This window comes from Pleurodeles waltl, chromosome 4_1 (assembly GCF_031143425.1).
Source record: "Pleurodeles waltl isolate 20211129_DDA chromosome 4_1, aPleWal1.hap1.20221129, whole genome shotgun sequence".
Classification (NCBI taxonomy): Eukaryota; Metazoa; Chordata; class Amphibia; order Caudata; family Salamandridae; genus Pleurodeles; species Pleurodeles waltl.
This window is the reverse complement of record NC_090442.1, coordinates 762,158,801-762,181,334: the sequence shown is the minus strand read 5'-3', so window position 1 is coordinate 762,181,334 and position 22,534 is coordinate 762,158,801.

Here is a 22,534-nt window from a genome sequence, read left to right as displayed (position 1 = left end):
GGTTTTTCATAGCCAATGTTTAGCATTATACTGACAAGACTCCTGAATGCATTTGTACAACACCTGCAGTCCTATGTGAGGTTTCCCTAAAGTGCTGACCTCCCTGCCATCAAGTCAGACTTCTATGCCTTTGCCAACATACCCCATGTGATAGGTGCCATCGATGACACCCACATAGCTATCATCCCCCCAAGAGTCAGGGAACAGGTGTACAGAAACAGGAAGAACTTTCATTCAATGAACATTCAATTGGTGTGTACTGCAGACCAGTACATCACACATGTGAATGCCATGTTCTCTGGTTCAGTCCATGATTCATTTGTGCTGAGGAACAGTAGTGTGCCACACAAGATGGAACAACTACAAGAGGACAGAGGGTGGATCATAAGTAGGTGTTTCTGTCACTTATTGCCGCCTAACGCACAGCCTGGCTGTCTGCGTCTGAGGCTTGTCATTTAAAGTTGTGTTGTGCACCTTTTTCTAGGTGATTCTGGCTATCCCAACTTGCGTTGGCTCCTGACACCAGTGAGGAATCCTGGAACAGATGCAGAGAGGAATTACAATGAGGCCCATGGACGTACTAGGAGGGTGATAGAGAGCACAGTAGGTCTCCTGAAGGCTAGATTTAGTTGTCTACATATCTCTGGCGGTTCCCTGGCCTATGGGCCTGGAAAGGTGTGTAGAATAGTGGTGGCCTGCTGCATGCTGCACAACGTGGCTGTGAGAAATTCTATCCCCCTCTGGGAGGAGGAGGGTGCTGTATATTCAGACCTGCTTCCTCAGAGAGGGGATGAGAGTGATGGTGATGATGAGGAAGGGTAAGATATAAATTCCAGGACCCAACTGATACAACTCTACTTCTAGTAACTATGTGGGACAATTGGCCGAGATTGGTGTCTGTGCATCATACTGTCAGTGTGCCTTGTCATCTAGGGGGGGTTGGATCAATACTAATTGCCACTGTGACCAGGTCTGCATAGGACAGATTATAATTGAGTCCATTATTTCAACACATATGTAGGCACAACATCATGTAAGGTGTGTGGTGCTTTTCATGCTACTCAGGTACAAATAAAGGAGTGATGAACCAGTTGCATCCATACTTCACTTTGTTTACACTTGATGACAGGGGACATTGTAACAGGTGAGAAATGTGTTTTATTTGGTGCAGGGATAAAATCGTGCAGATTACAGTGATGGGAATGGCTCAATGGTGGTTATCCAAAGTGACAACATGGTGGCAGCATTGTTGGCAGTATTGGTAGGTCCATCCATGCTTACATGAGTTTTCATTATTTGTAGCACAGTTTGGTCGTTGATTGAGTGGGACACTTGGTGGACAGTTTTTAGCAGAGTCACTTCTTAGAGGGGGCCTTGTTCTTGGAAGGTGTTCCTGTCCCATATCTTGGCCTGAGGGTCTGTTTGGGCGCCTGTTGTAGGCCTGCAGGGGTTGAGATGGATGTCCCCTGTATTTCCTCAGAGGGTAGTACATGCAAGGTTGATGTTGTTGCTCTTTTTGTCCTGCCTGTCTCCTGTGCTGTAGTGGGTGCTTCCTGTTCTGTGTGGGCCTCAGGCTGTGTTTGGACAAGCTGCAGCAGCGCACCTGCTATGCTGGCCATTGTGGCATTGTGCAGTTTCCACTGCTCCATGGCCTCTTGGTGGTGTGCTTGCTGCATCATCTGACTCTGCTCCAGGGTGGATATTATCTGGACCAATCTGTCCTAGCTATGGTGGTAGGCTCCCAGGACCTCCGAAATCACGTCCTGGGCTGCAGCATCCATCCTGTGGCCTCCCCCCTGGGCCACTGATACCCTCCCACTGGGCATAGCCCCCTGTGCCTGTGTCCCCTGCACAGGTCTGCCGGTACCACTTGTACTGGGGTCATCGTCTTCCTGCCTATGGATAGGGGGTGACTGTGGACTCTGTACTTATGTTCCACCAGTCTGTGGCCTGGATACACAGGTGTGGGGATGGTTGCCCTGGGCTGATGTTATTTGCTGGGTGGTAGGGGTGTCAGTGGTATCCTGGGTGGGGCTGCTGGATGGTGACAGTCCAGGACTGTGTGAGGGGCCAGCCTGTTCATCTGTGTCCAGGGTTCCATCCCCAGTGTCCTGTGAGGTGCCTCTGTCTCCCTGTGGGGCACTGGCACTCCTTGTCCTGTCCGTCAGGGTGGCATGGGTGTTGGTTCCTGTTGGGGGAAATGGACATGTCTGTTACATTAGTATGGTCAGATGGGGTGCAAAGGCCTGGGCGGGTTTGTGCAGCTTACCAGCTTACACACTTTGGGGCCATGTACGATGCTTTGGTGAGGTTGGCATTGCTTTTAGCTTAGGATGTGGAGGTGCATTGTGGGTGTTATAGGCCATTGTGTTTCCTTGCAGGGGAGGGTGGCTGTGCACAGGGGGAGGGACGTGGGTCTGTTATTGGGTTTGTGGGCATGCAGGGGGAGTGGATTCAGTACCTATGGGCTGGGTGGGGTAGTGGTCCTGGTGGGTGTTGGAGGGGTAGGGTGGTGTATGCATTCTAGGTGTGATGGATATGATGTAATTGTAGACGACTTATCCGAGTCCATTCCTCCAGTGAGTCATGTGAGGCCCTCAGGGTGCAGGATGGCCAGTACCTTTTCCTCCCAGTCAGTGTAGTCAGGTGGTGTTGGTGGAGGTCCTCCCCAGTCTTCTGGTCTGCAATGTGATGCCTAGATACCATGGCCCTGGCCTTCCCCCGCAGGTCATTCTATCTCTTGCAGATGCCGTCCTTGGTGCGTGGATGGTGTCCCACTGCATTGACCCTGTTGACAATGGTCTGCCATAGCTCCATCTTCCTGGCGATGGGTGTGTGCTGCACCTGAGCCCGGAATAGTTGTGGCTTGACCTTCAGGATCTCGTCCACCATTGTCCTTAGCTCCCTTTCTGTGAAGTGTGGGTGTTTGGGGGGGTGCCATGGTGAGTGTCGTGAATGGTGTCTGGTGTGGATCTAGGTGAGGGTGCTCTTGTGTGGTTGGGTGTGAGTATCGTGGATTGTGGCGTTCGTGTCTGCTTCTGGTTTCTCTGTCTTCGTTAGTCTACTTTTGTTGCAAAGGATTGTGGGGTGTGTCTGTGAGTGATTTATAGTGTTGTGGATGTGTGTCAGGTGTGTGGGTTTCTAACTTATCCAATGTGTACACTTCTTACTGTTGGGTCCACTTGCCGCCCGCGGCGGGCTGCTCTGCCAATGGCCGTTCGGCTTCCACTGACCGCCAAGGTGATTTGTGCATCATTATTTGGAGGGCGGGGTGTTTGTGTGCTCGGCGGTGGTGGGGTGGGAGGTCCAGCATTTCTGCCGACACTGTCCTGGCGAAGACTGGTGGATGGGTGATTTTTGTTGGAAACAGATTTTTGCTTCATTATATGGTGGGTTTCTGTTCCCCGCCAATGGCGGTCTTCTGTTCACCGTCGCCACGGCGGTCGGCGGTGTTTACCGCTGTGTTCATAATAAAGTCTAATCCACTGCGGGTGACGCTTGTCGCTCCAATCCGGGTTTTGCTCCGGCTAACTAGCAGTGCCTCATCTCTACCCAAGGATAGGGATGACTGGGCAGCCGAGCGCATGACATACTTGGTTTCTCAGGGAAGCCGTGGTCACTCAGGTCTCATCCGTTTCTCTCAGTTACCTTTAGTCTCAAATATAAATGACAAACAGAAGCAGTATATGTTTTAATAATGAGTTTAATAAAACAACTGCATCTTAGATAGCAAATCGTGAGCTGCAATAACAAGGATGACACAACATGACAGTATTAAAATTTTGACAAGAAGAGTGAAGCATAAGAATAACGCTATCATATTGTCACTATTGCCAGTAGACTAACTCTTACCTAAGCTATGATGGAGCACAGCATGTTAAGCTCTAATTCTGCCCTTCAGGTTCCCCTAGGAAGACATCATCCCCCAACCTGTGAAAAGGCCTGCGGTCTGCATTAGCATCTGTAGTGAAGCATTCAGCAATCAACATACAGTTGTGGTTCTCTGGCTGGAATCTCCCTCTAGCGTGTAACGGGCAAGGAATTGCTTTTATAACAACACAACTGATGCTCTGGGAAAATGTCCCTACATAAGGATGTGTGTTTCCTATGAATGTTGGAGACTAAACTTCTACCATGTTCACCAGCAATGTAGCCTTGGAAGAAGCACAGAGTTATCAAGAATGTCTTGTTTGAGGACAGAGTGCTGGCCTAGGCAAAAACAGTTAGATAAACAGAAAATAAAACAACATCGTAAAAGTGGCTATTGTAACAATAATAAAATGAAGCCGAATAGAATATATCTAGGTTAAGGTGAACAGCGGCTTGGCCTAGTGTGTTAAAATAACGTGCATGAGCTATGGCTAAAATGGCTACACAGCACCCTCCCCTTGCCAGTTGAAGGTGGTTCAAAGCCAAAGGACAAATAAAATTGCTACTAAAAGCTCAACCTAAGATATATATGGAAAAGCAGTGTCAAGTATGACAAGTCGAAGAGACATGTGAGCAAAGACAATTTAAAACATGAGCATGTGGCAGAAAGCTGAATTTCAAAAGGCAAAGTTATTTTGGAAAAGTTCCAATTGAATCCGGGCCCATAGAGGACAGGAAATCTTTCACTTTGGGCTATTTAAAGTTGGAACGTCATCGCCAAGAAGGAGTAAGGAGCAGTTGTGTTCCATAACCTCAGCCAAGGCGGCAATCCGTGGTGTGCCCAATGATGAGTCATGAGTCACATCCTCCAGGAAGGGCAGCTCATAAGTAGCTTCTCGTAGCAAACGCAACCTCAATGTGCATGTCTGGTAATGAACCCTTAGTGAGAACATCAACAGATCAGCGTCCAATGAAAGCAAGCGCTGCCTACAAAGACAAACTTCCAGTGCGTGTTCGAAAGAGCACCAGAGGCACCGAAACACGGGCTGCACACAATGTAAAACCGGACTGCATGACAAAGACCAGCCACACTCCAAATGCACCAGGATTGTTGCTCCAAAATACTGCATCATGTGTTCACAAAACAGCTGCACTGATGGGAGCGCTTTCATTCCTCCTTGTTGCGGCGGGACAGCCATTGTACATAAAAAATAGCAACAGCAGGATGCCAGCTAATAAAGCCAAAGTTATTGGAAATCCCCTGAAAATACTAGAAAAAATTGAGTGGATAGCTGATGGTATTAAACTGAGTATGGGGGAGAAGGTGTGAATGAAACCACTACCAACAGCTTTAAAGAAATGTGCGATTCCAATTGTACTGGACACATTAAATATCCATCCCATGAGATCACCAAAGTGTCTTGGAAATTTTTTACTTAAAAGGGACTGTATTTCTGCTGACTACCTTGCCACCTGAAGTGCGTAGGTCTCACGTGCAGATGTAAGGGCCCCATTCTTTTGAAACAATAAAGCCTTGAGTCTGCTCAACTTGTCAAAATTCACTTTTGAAGTAGCAATTTGAGGCCAAATGTCAGCTACTTCTTTTATGTTAGTGGGGGGGGAAGTAAGTTCCCGCAGCATGTAACGAATTTAGAGACCGAAACAACATAAATTTTTCCAGCTTGCATGCCACAACAGTCTTCACCGTTGAGGAGGACATAGCTGCCGTTTGAAAGCAACTGGAATGTAGGTCTAATCAAGGGGACTGGAACTCCCTTCAGATAACAAGCTAAGTTTGCAGCAGAGGCATTACAGGCCCCATGCAAGGACAGCTGTTTACAAACCATTGAATGGCTGACTGAAGTCTCACATTCACTACCGATAAGAAAGACTTCTTTCATGCCACTGAAACATTTGTATGAGAAGGGAAGCTCCCACACCTCATGGATGTAACTATTTCCCAGCCTTTCATATCTGCCTACCGGAATGTGCAGGAAGCTCCCAAGACACCTCCCCAGGATGTGGTCAGCTACATGCTGGCCCTCCACAACCAAACCCAACGTTTCTGGAAGCAGGCCAAGAGTAACCTTGATGCCAGTCACGAGGTGATGAAGGATTGGTACGACCGGAAGACCGCTCTGGTTGAGTTCTCACCTGGAGACAAAGTTTGGGTAATGGAGCCAGTAGAGCCCAGGGCTCTCCAGGACCGCTGGACTGGCCCCTTTGAGATCAAGGAGCATAAAGGGGAGGCCACTTACCTACTGGACCTGAAGACCCTTAGGCACCCCCTAAGGGTCCTCAATCACAACCGGCTGAAACCTCACTTTGAGAGGTCTGAGGTCAGTATGCTCCTGGTCACAGATGAGGGCATGGAAGAGGAGAGTGAACCTCTCCCCGACCTCCTCTCTGCCAAAGAAGGTGATGGGTCAGTGGAGGGTGTCATTCTCTCTGACTCCCTGACTCTAAACCAGAGAGGAGACTGCTAAGAGCTGTTAGAGCAATTCTCCCCCCTGTTCTCCCTTACCCCTGGACTGACCCACCTCTGTGTCCATGACATTGACACCGGTGACAGTCCCCATGAAGAACAACATTTACAGGTTATTGGATAAGGTGAAGGCCAGCATCAAGGAGGAGGTCTCCAAGATGTGGACCTTAGGGGTTATTGAGAAATCCAGTAGTCCCTGTGCCAGCCCTGTGGTGTTGGTTCCTATGGCTACTGCCCCAGGTGCGAAGCCAGAACTCAGGTTCTGTGTGGACTACCGGGATCTCAACTCAGTCACACGGACTGATGCTCACCCTATCCCCAGAGCTGATGAGTTCGTTGACAGACTAGGCGCTGCCAAGTACCTGAGTACGTTTGATCTTACTTCAGGGTACTGGCAGATCGCCCTGACTGAGGGGGCTAAAGAGAGATCAGCATTTTCCACACCTGATGGCCATTACCAGTTCCGGGTGATGCCATTTGGGTTGAAAAATGCCCCGCTACCTTTCAACGGTTGGTTAACGGGGTCCTGGCTGGCAAGGATGCCTACTGTGCAGCCTACCTGGACGACATAGCTGTCTACAGTTCCAGCTGGGAGGAACACCTGCTCCACTTCAAGGAGGTGCTTCAGGCTCTGCGACAGGCAGGCCTGGCCATCAAGGCTAGTAAGTGCCAGATTGGGCAGGGTTCCGTGGTGTACTTGGGACACCTAGTTGGTGGTGGCAAGGTGCAGCCACTCCAGGCCAAGATTGAAACTATTAAGGCCTGGCAACCACCTAGAACACAGACTGAGGTGAGAACCTTTTTAGGCCTCACGGGATACTACCGCAGATTCGTCAAGGGCTATGGTACCCTTGACAGAACTCACTTCCAAGAAACAACCTAGGTTGGTGAATTAGACAGAGGCTTGTCAAAAAGCCTTTGATTCTCTGAAGGAAGCCATGTGCACGGCCCCCGTGCTCAAGGCCCCTGACTACTCCCAGGAATTGATTGTGCAGACAGACTCTTCAGAGCATGGCATAGGGGCTGTTCTAGCACAACTAAATGAGGAGGGCTCAGACCAACCAGTAGTCTTTATCAGCAGAAGGCTATTACCTCAGGAACAGAGGTGGAGTGCTCTTGCGAGAGAAGCATTTGCTGTGGTCTGGGCACTGAAGAAGGTAAGACCCTACCTGTTTGGGACGCACTTCCGGGTTCAGACAGACCACAGGCCCCTCAGATGGCTCATGCAGATGAGGGGTAAGAATCCAAAACTCTTGAGGTGGTCCGTTTCCCTACAGGGGATGAACTTTACGGTGGAGCATCGCCCAGGGGTTGACCATGCCAATGCTGATGGTCTCTCCAGATACTTCTGCCTTAGCGATGAGAGCTCCCAGGAGGTTAGGTAGCTCTCCCCACTGTCAGCTGGGGGGGACACATGTTAGACCTGACATGCCTTAGGGTGGTCACCCCTAACTTTTTGCCTGCCTCCCTCCACTTATTGAACACTGTTTTTGCTGGCTTTTAGACTCTGCGCACTTTACCACTGCTAACCAGTGCTAAAGTGCATATGCTCTCTCCCTTTAAACATGGTAACTTTGGATCATACCCAATTGGACTATTTAATTTACTTATAGGTCCATAGTATGTGCACTATATGTGCCTAGGGCCTGTAGATTAAATGCTACTAGTGGGCCTGCAGCACTGGCTGTGCCACCCACTTAAGTAGCCCCTTTACCTTGTCTCAGGCCTGCCATTGCAAGGCCTGTGTGTGCAGTTTCACTGTCACCTCGACTTGGCATTTTAAAGTACTTGCCAAGCCTAAAACCTCCCCTTTCTCTACATATAAGTCACCTCTAATGGGTGCCCTAGGTAACCCGTAGGGCAGGGTGCTGTGTGGGTGAAAGGCAGGACATGTACCTGTGTAGTTTACATGTCCTGGTAGTGTAAAACTCCTAAATTCGTTTTTACAGTACTGTGAGGCCTGCTCCCTTCATAGGCTAACAGTGAGTCTGCCCTCATACATTATTGAAGTGGTAGCTGCTGATCTGAAAGGAGTTGAAAGGTCATATTTAGTATGGCCAGAATGGTAATACAAAATCCTGCTGACTGGTGAAGTTGGATTTAATATTACTATTCCAGAAATGCCACTTTTAGAAAGTGAGCATTTCTTTGCACTTAAATCTTTCTGTGCCTTACAATCCACGTCTGGTTGGGGCTAGTTGACAGCTCCTTGTGCATTCACTCAGAGACACCCCAAACACAGGGTACTCAGCCTCACTTGCATACATCTGCATTTTGAATGGGTCTTCCGGGGCTGGGAGGGTGGAGGGCCTGCCCTCACACAAAGGACTGCCACACCCCCTACTGGGACCCTGGCGGACAGGACTGAACTGAAACGGGACCTGGTGCACTTCTAAGCCACTCTTTGAAGTCTCCCCCACTTCAAAGGCACATTTGGGTATAAAACAGGGCCTCTGCCCTACCACCTCAGACACTTGCTGGAGAACAAACCTGAACCAGAACCTGCATCCTGCCAAGAAGAACTGCCTGGCTGCCCAAAGGACTCACCTGACTACTTTCTACAGAGGACTGCTGCCTTGCTGTTGGCCTGCTGCTTGGTTAAGTCTTGCCTTGCTGCAGAAGTGCCCTCCAAGGGCTTAGATAGAGCTTGCCTCCTGTTCCCTGAAGTCTCAGGACCAAAAAGACTTCTTTCTTTCAACTGGACTCCTTGTGCGGTGAAAAATTAGACGCACACCTTGCTCCGTGGTGAAAAATTCACTGCACGCTGACCTGGGATGACGCCGCTCGACTTCGCAAGGAAAAGATCGTCGTGGTGCCTGCGGTGCGACTGGAACTTCGACGCACGGCCCGCCTGGACAACGCCGCCCGACTTCTAGAGAGGAAATCGACGCAACGCCTGCCGTGAGGGAGAAAATTCCACGCACAGCCCACCGGAACGACGTGCAGCCGGACAACAAGCCCAGGATTCCACACACAGACCCATGGGCGTCTGAAAACCCACCGACCCACAGAGGAGACTGTCTGCACGCCGGAAATCGAATCAATGTTTTCCCCGCGTGAAAAATAACGACGCAAGTCCGTGTGTGAAGGGGCGAAACCGACGCGCACACCATTTTCCACGCATCTCCTCCTCTGCGGCCCTCTGCAGAGATTTTTCACTCCAAACCAGGTACTTTGTGCTTGAAAGAGACTTTGTTTGCTTTTTAAAGACTTAAAGACACTTCATATCACTTTTCAGTGATATCTCTACCATTTCTTATTGCATCTTTTATCGTTTTGACCTGCAAATATCCAGATAAATATTACATATTTTTCTAAACACTGTGTGGTGTATTTTTGTGGTGCTATATAGTGTTATTGTATGATTTATTGCACAAATACTTTACACATTCCCTTCTAAGTTAAGCCTGACTACTCAGTGCCAAGCTACCAGAGGGTGGGCACAGGATAATTTGGATTGTGTGTGACTTACCCTGACTAGAGTGAGGGTCCTTGCTTGGACAGGGGGTAACCTGACTGCCAACCAAAGACCCCATTTCTAACAACTTGTTACTGATGCAATAAAATTTTAATACTACTATATAGAAACTTAGGCCCTTATTATGACATTGGCGGTAAATGCCGCTTACCGTCACTCTGACGGCCGCCAACATACTGCCGCGGTGGCGGATATTCATTCACCATATTATGACACACACACACCAATCTGAGAGAATACAGCCACATACACAAATCCGCCAGACCAAAGGTCAGTGATAAACTGGCGGTCCCAAAACCCATACCATTATGCCAACAAAACAACACCCACCACATTATGACCCACGAATCACCACGGCAGACATTCAACGGCGGTAAACCATTTGCGGTACTTACCGCCGCGCACAGAATGGACACCCACATACAAAACAACACAACATTGGACAATACGAAATGCACACACCTGACACCCATACACACACCCACACACCCTCAGCACTATAAAATACACACCCACTTTACCTACAACCCTTTGCCAACACCAATTGCTCCAGGTGACTGATAAGAAGAGCACAGAGACAACTAGACACACACACCACTTACACAGATACACCCCTCACGCACTCCACATCACACACCCCACCACATTACCCAACACACCCTCACCAACACACATCACCCAACACCCATGGCACCACAAAGGCACCCCTGTTTCACTGAGGAAGGGTTAAGGGTCATGGTGGAGGAAATTGTCAGGGTAGAGCCACAGCTGTTTGGAGCACAGGTACAGCAAATATCCATTGCCAGGAAGAAGGAGCTATGGTGGAGAATCGTGGACAGGGTGAACGTCGTCTGACAGCACCCAAGAACAAGGGATGACATCAGGAAGAGGTGGAACGACCTACGGGGAAGGTACGTTCCGTAGCAGCAAGGCATCAGCTTGCCATACAGAGGACTGACAGTGGACCCCGCCTCCTCCCCCACAGCTCACAGCATGGGAGGGTCAAGTACTGGTATTACTGCATCCTGAGGGACTCACTGGAGTAGCCGGAGGACTGGACACAGGTAAGTCAACATTTACTAATCATCACCCCCTCAAAACCTGCATGCCATCTCACACCCACACCCTCACACACATCACTCCACTCCAACCCACGCACTGCACCTACACATCTCACTAACTCCAATGCCAAGCCCTGCATGCCATACCAATGCATGGTCACCCCTCCCAGCCCTGCATAGACACCCATCACTAAAGCATGCACAACATAGGGAAACTAAGAATCCCATTATACATCAACATACACAAGCAAAAGCTGGCAGTGCAACACCAACCATAGAGGGGAAGCTAGGGATGTACAAATGTCATGTACTTGAAGCATAATACATCACTTACATCTCCACAGGTACCCCAGCCAATGTCAGTGGAGAGGAGGTGCCACCACTATCCAGTCCGCCAACAGAAGAGGCCCCCAGTGATGACAGTTACTCTGGACTTCAGGATCTGGAGGACCTACCTGGCCCATCAGGGACCACTGGACAGCTGGTCACCCAAGGACAATCACAGACCACCACACAGCCTCCTCCATCAGGATCCAACACCACAGCACCCACCCAGCGTACCCAAAACTCTGTCCACAGGACACGTCAATCACCAGTGTGCCCACCTGTACAGGGACCCCAGTCACCACCTCTGCCTCCAAGACAATCAGGGACCTGGGGTCAGTGGCAGTGGGCACACCATTCCATTCAGGAGACAAAGGCACAGGCCAAAAGGGACAGTGGGAAGACTGCTGTGCGCCAAAGGGAGGACAGGACCAGGGAACCGACTCTCCAGTAGGCACTCTCCGAGATCCTGGGAGCCTACCGACATTCCCAGGACATGATGAGCCAGATCCTAGACAACGTGCAGGAGAACAGGTGGCTGCAGAAGGGACAGTATCAGGGGATCAGAGAGGACTTGCAGGCCATTAACACCACCCTGATCTACATAGCAGGGGTGCTGGCAGACATGGCCAACATCATGAGGGAGGCAACAGCACACCAGTGGGCCCCTACCACTAGCCAGTCCATTAACCAGCCCTTCACTTCCGGTGCCGCTAGTGGGCAGGAAGCCCCACCACAGGACCCACAGTCCACCAACACCCCTGCCCCTGCAGAAGGTGAACCACCCTGCAAACGTTCCCTGTGACCCAGACAGAAGCCAGAGACACTTGCCAAGACCCCCACCAGGAAATGAGACTCTCCTGATTGTCCCCCTTGTGTCCCACTCAGTCACCTTGTCCATCTTTAACTGCCTTTGCTCCCCCTCCTGTGGCCCCTTGGACACTGCACCTGTGCTACAAACAGACTGGAACAATACCCTGGACTATCCTCAATCTTCACCCCATTCCATTGCACGTTCCACTTAATTTCTTAGCACTACAATAAACACCCTTGGAAAAAACTTGACTACTAGGTTTTCATGTATTGAAAATTTGTATTGATGGAAACAGCTACATCCATTGCAAATGAACTGTACATAGTGAGAGCATGGAAAGAATGACCTGTAGCTGGCTGTAGTGATCACATCAGGACATTGTTGTCATATCACCAACATCTGTAAAATGATAATCCATAGTTGACAGTAAGTAGAGGTAAAAAGTGTGTAATGCCATCATGCCACAGCCACACAGAATACACCAATAGTCATAGAAATGTGAAGTTGCACTGTCTCACCTGTGTGTCATTGGAAATAATGACAGATAACTGATGTTCTGTTGTCCACATCCTCATCCTCTGCCTCCTCATCTTCACTGTCCTCAGGGTCCTCTGCTGCCACAGGGGCATCTCCAGTCTCCTCCTCCTGCAGAAAAGGTACATGGCGTCTGAGGGCCAGGTTGTGCAACATGCAGTATGCCACTACTATCTGGCAGACCTTCTCGGGTGAGTAGCACAGGGATCCACCTGTCAGATGGAGGGACCTGAACCTGGCCTTCAGGAGGCCGAAGGTCTTCTCAATGATCCTTCTGGTTCAACCATGTGCCTCATTCTAACGTTCTTCAGCCCTTGTCCTGGCATTCCTCACAGGGGTCAGCAGCCATGATAGGTTTGGGTAGTCAGTGTCACCTGCAGATATTGAGGGACAACATTTAGCCACACACTGTTCTATTAGGTTAACATCAGAGGCATACACTAACATACACTGGGTGGGGACCAAGGCTCACATATAAACCACACCCTGTTCCTCTGTAGTTGGCCCATCACATTTGGGATGCTGCTATTCCTCAGGACAAAGGCATCATGCACCGACCAAGGACATTTAGCATTGACGTGGGAATTGTACTGGTTTGCCAGGAACACCATCTGCACATTCATGGAGTGGAAACTTTTACGATTCCTGTACAACTGTTCATTCTGGCAGGGGGGGGCGACAAAAGCAATATGTGTCCCGTCAATCGCACCAATAATATTGAGGATATGTCCCATTGCATAGAATCCAGCCTTCACTGTGGCCAAATCTTCCACCTGGGGAAAGCAATGTAGCGGCACATGTGTTTTACCAGGGCAGACAAGACTCTTGCCAGCATGATTGAGAACATTGGCTGTGACATTCCTACTGCCAAGCCCACCGTCACTTGGAATGAACCAGTTCCCAGGAAATGGAGCACTGACAGAACTTGCACAAGAGGGGGGATCCCATTGAGATGACAGATAGCTGATATCAGGTCAGGCTCCAACTGGGCACACAGCTCTGTGATTGTGGCCCTGTCGGGTCTATAGGTGAGTATAATGTGCCTGTCCTCCAATATAGCTAAGTCCACCAGGCATCTGTACACGGGGGTATGTCTCAATCTCTTATTCATCCGCAGCGGTAGGTATTTAAGGGCCACAAGATTGAATAGACTGTCACAATTTGAACAACTAAACCACAACAGCAGTCCACATCGTGCAATTATGTTTTGGGACAGGCTAAATTTCTAAGTATGTGCTTATTTATCCTGTGACGCAGCAATTATCGATAGGCCTGTTCATCCACCCTGAAATGGTGATCGCCTGTCCTGTGTGCAGGCACAGGTGAAAGAGAGTCAGTTCCGCCGATGTTGGGCATTGTGGCGGTAGGCGGTCGTGAACTGCTGTGCAATTCCTCATTGAATAATATTGGTCCCTATGGAGTACAGTGGCCAATGGGGACCTACGCTGGTGGTGACGGTGTACACCATCGCGGACGTGACTGCCATTTTCTGAATCATTCCTCACTTGTTTCCTGACCTTCAACAGAAGAAGACCTACACTGCATGTGCTGCTGTGACCGGTGTCTGGAACCCGCCATGGCCTGTGTGACCGGGGAAATGGCCCCAGCCTTCACTTCGGAGGAGTTGGAGCGACTGGTGAATGGGGTCCTACCCCAGTATGGACTGCTGTATGGGCCTCCAGACCAACAGGTGAGTACACTGTGGGCACGATGCATGTGGCATAGATGCATGGAGATGTGTGTGAAGGCATTGTGTGAGGGGGTTATCTGTTGGTGGTGTACATGTTGTGTGCTGGGCAATGTGTGTGCCAATGGAGATGGAAACAGGTATGGTGGGCCATGTGTGTGACAGGCTAGACTGTTAGTTTAATGGGGTTATCCTGTCCGTATTGCCTCTGCAGGTCAGCGCCCATCAAAAGAAGGGAATATGGCTTGCCATCACCAAGGACATGCGGACCCTGGGGGTTTATGGCAGGTGGAGCACCCACTGTCGGAAACAGTGGGAGGACATGGGACGTTGAGCATGGAAGACCGTGGAGGCCCAGCTGGGGATGACCTCTTAATGATCAAGGGGTGCCCATCTGATCTTGACCCCTCTGATGGCTCACATGATGGCAGTGGCGTACCCTGAGCTGGATTGGCGCTTGAGGGAATCACAACAGCCTCAATGGGGTGAGTACAGTGGATATCATTACATATTTTGGCTGGTGGGGTGGTGTCTGGGTGGTGGTTGTGTGTTAGTGGGTGCCCCAAGGCCAGGCCAGACATTGTAGTGTGGGTCCTCTGTAGGGTAATGGTTGCATGGCAAATACAGGTAACCTAGCTTGTTAGTAATCACTATCAGGCAGGGCATTGTTGGTCCCAGGCGTGCCGCAGTTGGTGGTGTGTGCTCCTCATCATGACTTAGTGACTAGCCATATCACTGGTAGTGCACTGCATATTGCATAGGCCTGTTCCCTGTGTGTGAGGGTGCTGTGTACGGCGGTGTTGGTGCAGCCATTGACCCAGTGTATCCTTTGTCTCTCTCCCCCCCTTTCTTGTTTTGTCATCCTGTCCTTATGTGCATTAGCATCATCTGGCGGAGGAGAAGGGGCACCGGTGACAGAGGGAGCTGCAGCCCACATGACCCTGCAAAGGAAACACCACAGTGGAGACTGGAGAAGACAACACAGACTCTGATACCTCCTCCGATGAAAGTTCCCTGGTCATGGCGGACACCTCTGTGACCACCCCAGCTGCAGGTACAGCTGCCACCTCCCATACCAGCTCCGCCCTCCCAGTAGCCCCTCAGCGAGTTGCTTGAGCCCGCTCACAAGGAGAGTGGGCATCTCCTTCGCCCCAGGCACCTCAGGCCCTGCCCCATTGAGCTCTGCTGCCCTGAGTGAGGAGGCTATTGACCTCCTGAGATCCATCTCTGTAGGGCAGTCAACCATTGCAAATCCCATCCAGGGGCTGGCATCCCAGATGCAGCAATGCAATGCATTCCTGGAGGGCATTCACGGTGCATTGGCAGCCCAACAGAGATCGATTCAGGCTCTGGCCTCCTCTCTGATGGCGGCCATTGTCCGTGTTTCAACCGTCCCCCCTCCAACTACCACTTCCCAGTCCCACTCCCCTCAACCCCAACCCATCCCAGGCACACATACAGATGAGCATGCACACAAGGCAACACATAAGAGTGGCAGAGGCAAACACAAGCACCATACTTCATCCCACAGGCACTCACACAAACACCATACAGTTCCAGACACAGCAACATCCACAGCCTCCACTGTCCCCCCCTCCTCCTCCTCCACCTCCCTCCCAGTCACATCCACACTCACACCTGCATGCACTACATCTACATCCACTATCAGCATCACCACACCAAGCATAGCACACACCTCACTGGCATACACCTCCACAACAACCATGCACGCCTGCCCTGTGTTCTCTCCCACTGTGTCTGCCCCCCCAGGGATATAAACACAAGCATTCACATACCCAACATCCACCTACCTCACATCAGCATCCAGCCCATGCACCTGCTCCCAAGTCCAGCAGACATACACCTCCAACAACCACTCCCTCATCCTCCACTCCCATTATTCCTCCCTCCTCACACCCCCAACGTCCCTAAAAAGCTTTTCCTTTCCCAAATTGACCTCATCCCTCCCCCCGTCCTGCACGTATGGGCAGGGAACCAAGGACACAGCCCAGCCAAACAGTCCATGGGGAGAGTGGTAGCACCACCTACTTGTGGTGGTAAGGATACCTGACCTACAACACAGAAGGGGAAGGAGCCAGCACCACCAGGGAAGAAGGGTAAGTGGCCCGCACCACCAGGGAAGAGTGTGAAGAATCCTGCACCACCAGGAAAGAGTGTGAAGGGGCCTGCACTACCTGTGAAGAAGGGGAAGGGGCCTGCACAAGCTGTGAAGAAGGGGAAGGAGCCTACACCAGCTGTGAAGAAGGGGAAGGAGCCCGCACCACCAGGCAGAAAGGGAAAGAGCCCATCCACCCCGGCCAGGAAGGGTAGGGGATCCACGACTCACAAACAGGAAGAGACAAGAAACTCTACGCCAGCGGATGCTGTCGTGCTAACACTGCCACCACCACCACCAGCTATCACGGGGCCCCCACCGCCAGCTGTGGAAGTGAAGCCATCAGGGAGTGCAGGGGCTGCCCAGGAGGCTCCTTTAACCACCACCACAATGCAGCCATCGGACAGTGCAGGAGCTGCCAAGGAGGCTACTCCAACCACCAGCACAATGCAGCCATCGGACAGTGCAGGGGCTGCCCAGGAGGCTCCTCCAACCACCACCACAGGGCAGCCGTCACCGCCAGCGGACGCCACGTAGGCCACACTCAAGGGGCTGCTGTGCGAGTTGGCCCCCTCCAGAATCAGTGGGCAAGTCACCCACTTGAGAGACTGTGGCCTTGCACTCCCGAGGACAAAGCATTGGGCATGTGCCCCCTCCAGACCCAGTGGACAAGTCACCTACTCCAGAGACTGGGGCCTTGCACTCCCCAGGACAAAGTAATGGGCATGTTGCCCATCCAGAATCAGTGGGGATGTTCCCATATTCGGCTGAGGTCCCCCCTCATCCTCCTGAGGTGCCTTCCCACTTGCAAAATGATACCCACTGCAGTGTTCTCTCCAGCTGTGTCAGGAAGCGGGTTGGGCCTTGGACTGTGCCCTGTGGCCTTGTGTGCCCTCATGACTTTGGACTGGGCATTGGCCCTTTGTGGAAATGTGTATATATTTGGTTTGTGTGGTGGATTTTGTATGCTAATACATTGTCGTTACTCCAGCATTATGGTTCGTGTTTTATAATGTCGTGTGCCAATGGTTTACGTGTGCAGCTGGTTGTGTGTATGGTGTGTGTGTCGTGCGTGTATGTGTCACTCTCGTTTTCCTCCCACCCTCCCTTGTGTGGTAGGCGGCTGTACTCGCCGTCGTTGTTTTTGTCTGCATAGGTGTTCCAGGTGGAACATCATGTAGAAGATCATTGGGAAGACTTGTAGTTTGGGTTCCATGGCGGCGTGGTTCTTACCTGTGTCTCCGATGGTGTGTCCTTTTACTTCTGAGCTCTGTTTCTGCCAAACTTTTGATGGCATTGGTACCGCCCCGGAAAAGATGGCAGTTTGCAGTGACATAATATGGTGGGCGGTACTCTGTCTCTCGCCTGGCTGTAGGTGGCTACCGCCGTGGTGACTGTTGTTTCCGCCGAGGCGGTTGGTGTGGTATATTGGCTGTCTATGTGAGTTATCACCGCCATGGTCATAATTTGGCGGCACTTACAGTCAACCTGTTGGCGGTATTACCGCCACTTTATCGCTCACCGCCAGGGTCGTAATGAGGGCCTTAGTCACACAATTAGAACATTAGTGGTTGACTAGGGTATTATTATTGATTTAGAAGAAGAATTGAGGAGAAACATTTAGTACCTGATGTAGAGTATGACAGAAGGTTATTCCACTACAGATGTTACAGAAATCCCATCTGTCTTAATATAACTGTCATAGGATTTAATGTATTTGTGATGAGACGGATGGGATATCTGTCACATTTGGGACAGAGTAATTGCCTGCAGGGGTGTAGCTTGATCAGTAAGATTGGGGGGTTTGTGCTTCAGACTTTCCAACAATCAGGCTGGCTTATAAAGTTTAAATACATTATATGACAAGCAGGGTGCATGAGAGGGGCCTAGGGGGCAGTGAGAAGGGAAAAGAATGTAGATTGGTAGGAGTACTAAGAGAAAGGACAATATATTAGAGGACTTTCAATACAGAGAGGGTGTGTGTGCATTTTTGTCTGTTTAGGTGAACATTCCTTGTTAAATCCAACAGACAACTCACCGTACCCAACTGAAAGCACCTGTACTCAACTATTTAGCAGAATATGCATTTACATACCCCCTGAAGCTATGTCCCTGATCGTCTGCCAAACTTTAAATCCATCCTTAAGTGATTAATAAGTAAACTGTAAGAACACATATTCTTCTGGTATGCTCTTTGTATGATAATTATATATAGCTAGTCTTTGTTATTTTTTATTTTGGTTAAAGTTGAACCAGGTATAGGAAATTATTTACTGATAATTTTAAATCTCAATTTACACCATCAGTTATTCTGCGGTTGTTATGGGGCATATTTTAAGAGCAGTACTCTACACACATTTAAACACTATTGAATTTGTTTGCAGAATGAACATGGCCATTTATTGTGATTATTATTATGATTGTTATTATTATTATTATTAACCCCTTGGGTGCGGGTCACGACTAGTGGCCGACACCAGGGAGGGGGTTAATAAATCCCCGGGTGCGTTGCACCCGAGTATTTTTTATTTATTTTTTAAACCCCGGGAGACACAGAAGTTTTTCCCTGTCTCCCCTATCCCCCACCCGAAACTTTGTTGATTTCCCCACATTCCGTGGGCCTCGTAAGAAAGGGGAGACTCTCCCCATTCTTACTAGGCCTTCCTGAAAGTGTTTCCCGGCCCCCGATCGCAGCACAGCTCGGAAAACGGGCTGCCCCCCTCCCGGGGCATATTTAAAAAAAAAAAAGGTAGGTGTCCCCTGGGGGGGGGGGGGGGGGGGTGCGATCGCACCACCCCAGGGGCTAAATTTGATATTTAAAAAAAAAAAACAAAAAAAAGAATCAAAAGAAATGGACAGGGGGTCGCCCGTGGGCAGGGCGACCCCCTGTGGTGGCAATATTTTATTTTTGTTGTTGTAGGGTTTCCCTGGGTGCCATTTTGGCCCCCAAGGAACAATACAATACAACTACTAAAAAAAATATAGATCTATAAATATATATATATAGATCTATATATATAGATATATCTATCTACATGGATATATCTATAGATAGATCTATATATATATATATATATATATATATATATATATATAGATCTATCTATAGATATATCCATGTAGATAGATATATAGATCTATCTATAGATATATCCATGTAGATAGATATATATAGAGATAGATCTATATATATATATATATGTATATATATATATATATATGTATATATATATATATATAGATCACTTTTGTCAATACATGTGTGGTTTCCCTTGGGGCTGCGATCGGCCCCCAGGAAAACCAGACCCACATATAAAAGTGATCTATATGTATATGATCAAGACCGGGAAGGTCGAAACGCGTTGGTTTCAGTTTGTTCGGGGTCCTGTTATGGAATAAAATAATTGGCACTTAATCCTGTGAGTGCTGCATTCCTGACTTAATTGTCAACTTGGTGTGAAGAATATTGATGGGAGTTGGTCCCTATCTGCTGCAGGCACCGATGTGAGGTGAGCGCGCCTGTTTGGACCTGTTGGAGCTAATATATATATATATATATATATATATATATATATATATATATATATATATATTTGCCACCAGTTGTCTTGCAGTTGCAGCTTGCGTCTTCAAAGCAATGCACATACTTCAACTGACGCATTTCAACTGTAGCTTTTAGGCAGCAATAAAAAAGTCAAGTAAGTATTGTGATTATGTTTCTGCTACAAAAGGATCAGACTTTTGTCTAGTGGCAGTTTTAGGAGGAGGGAGTGGGAGCACCAATAATTATTGTTGGACTGGGTGCAGGAAGTGCTAAAGACTGTGATGAATGGTATGTGACAAGGTGTTTTTTGAGTGCCTTGAAAGAACGTGCTGATTGGGGGAAGAAGCACAGGTAAGGTGGCCTCTACTGTTGCACGTATCTCACCCACACCATCGATTTTGTGACTGTCTACGTAGGCTAGTGTTTTAGAGCAACAGTTTAGCCAATAGCAGAGATGGTATCTTGATGGATGACTGCTGCCGTCACTCGGATTATAGAGGACAGCTCTGACATAGGATCAGAGACTGAGACATCAGATACTGAGACAGCATCTGAGAGATAGGACAGTGGTGCAGACAGACTCTGGGAGTCATTTTTCAGTCGGAGGAGTCCCATTCGATAACTCCTCTTCCAGTAAATTATGAGGGAGGTGATGAGGACAGTCCTGCTGTCCCTTCGCAAGCACAGTCTGTGCAACGGGGTAATAGTGGGTTAGCCCAACCCAGAGAGCAGGTGAATGCGGTGGCAAGCAGAGAGAGAGAAAGAGCTCTCTTGGGAGCTCCCCAATTTAGTTCAGCCCCAAATTCCACCGCCCAAGTCGTATTGTGGAGACATCAAAATTATCTATCACAAAACAAACGGGCTTTGTAAGCAGGCACCTGTGTTTTTCGTCCTGAGTTCGGCGGCCATATAGAGAAAAATACTAAACCCAAACATTTCTGGAAACTTGACATTCGGGGGAGTCCACAGAGGTGTGACTTGTGTGGATTGCCCAAAGTTTTCTTACCCAGAATACCCTGCAAAGCTGAAATGTTGAATAAAAACTCTATTTTTCTAGCATTTCTGTCACACAAACTACAGGAATATGCTGGGATCCACAAAATTCCTACCACCCAGTGATTCCTAACCTGTCCTGATAAAAACACTACCCCACTTGAGTGCCCATACCTAGTGCCTGCATCAGGAATGGATCACCCCAGGGTCAACAGCTGCCTCATGTGAGGACCAACATTGACCGTTGTGTGATCTATTCCTGTCGTGGGCACCAGGCCTACCCACACAAGTGAGGTACCATTTTTATCGGGAGACTTGGGGGAATGCTGGGTGAAAGGAGATTTGTGGCTCCTCTCAGATTCCACAACTTTTGGTCACAGAAATGAGTGGAAAACGTGTTTTTTTAGCCAAATTTTGAGGTTTGCAAAGGATTCTGGGTAACAGAACCTGGTCAGAGCCCCGCAAGTCACCCCATCTTGGATTCCCCTAGGTCTCTATTTTTCAAAAATACACAGGTTTGGTAGGTTGCCCTAGGTGCTGGCTGAGCTATACGCCAAAATCCACAGGTAGGCACTTTGCTAAAAACACCTCTGTTTTTTGTCAAAAAAAGGGATGTGTCCACGTTGTGTTTTGGGGCATTTCCTGTCGCGGGCGCTTGGCCTACCCACACAAGTGAGGTATCAATTCTATCGGGAGACTTGGGGGAACGCTGGGTGGAAGGAAATTTGTGGCTCCTCTCTGATTCCAGAACTTTCTGTCACCGAAATGTGAGGAAAATTTGTTTTTTTTTAGGTTTGCAAAGGATTCTGGGTAACAGAATCTGGTCAAAGCCCCACAAGTCCCCCCATCTTGGATTCCCCTAGGTGTCTAGTTTTAAAAAATGCCAAGGTTTGCTAGGTTTCCCTAGGTGCCGGCTGAGCTAGAGGCCAAAATCTACAGCTAGGCACTTTGCAAAAAACACGTCAGATTTCAATGTAAAAATGTGATGTGTCCATGTTGCGTTTGCTGTCGCGAGCATTATGCCTACCCACGCAAGTGAGACTTGGGGGAACACAGAATAGCAAAACAAGTGTTATTGCCCCTTGCCTTTCTCTACATTTTTTCCTTCCAAATGTAAGACAGTGGCCCTCATTCTGACCCTGGCGGTCGGCGGAGAGACGGCGGTCGGACCGCAAACAGACCGGCGGTATTAAAAATGGCATTCTGACCGCGGCGGTCCCCGCCGCGACCGACCGCCACTTCTCCACTCCGACCGCCACGGCGGTCATGACCGCCGGGCTGGAGTTTGCGCACTCCGGCCCGGCGGTCGTCCCAAGACCGCCAAGGGTATTATGACCCTGCCTACCGCCGCGGTTTCTTGCGGGCGGGAACCGCCGTGCGAACCATGGCGGTAGGCACTATCGGGGCCAGGGAATTCCTTCCCTGGCACTGATAGGGGTCTCCCCCACCCCCCACTACCCACCCGAGTCCTCCCCCCACACCCTCCACCCCCCTGCCACCCCCCAGAGGTGGTACGAACCCCCTCCCCACCCCCACCCCGACATGCACATACATGCACCCCGACATGCACACACCCCCAACATGCACATATACACACCCCCTACACACACATACACAACGGGGACACA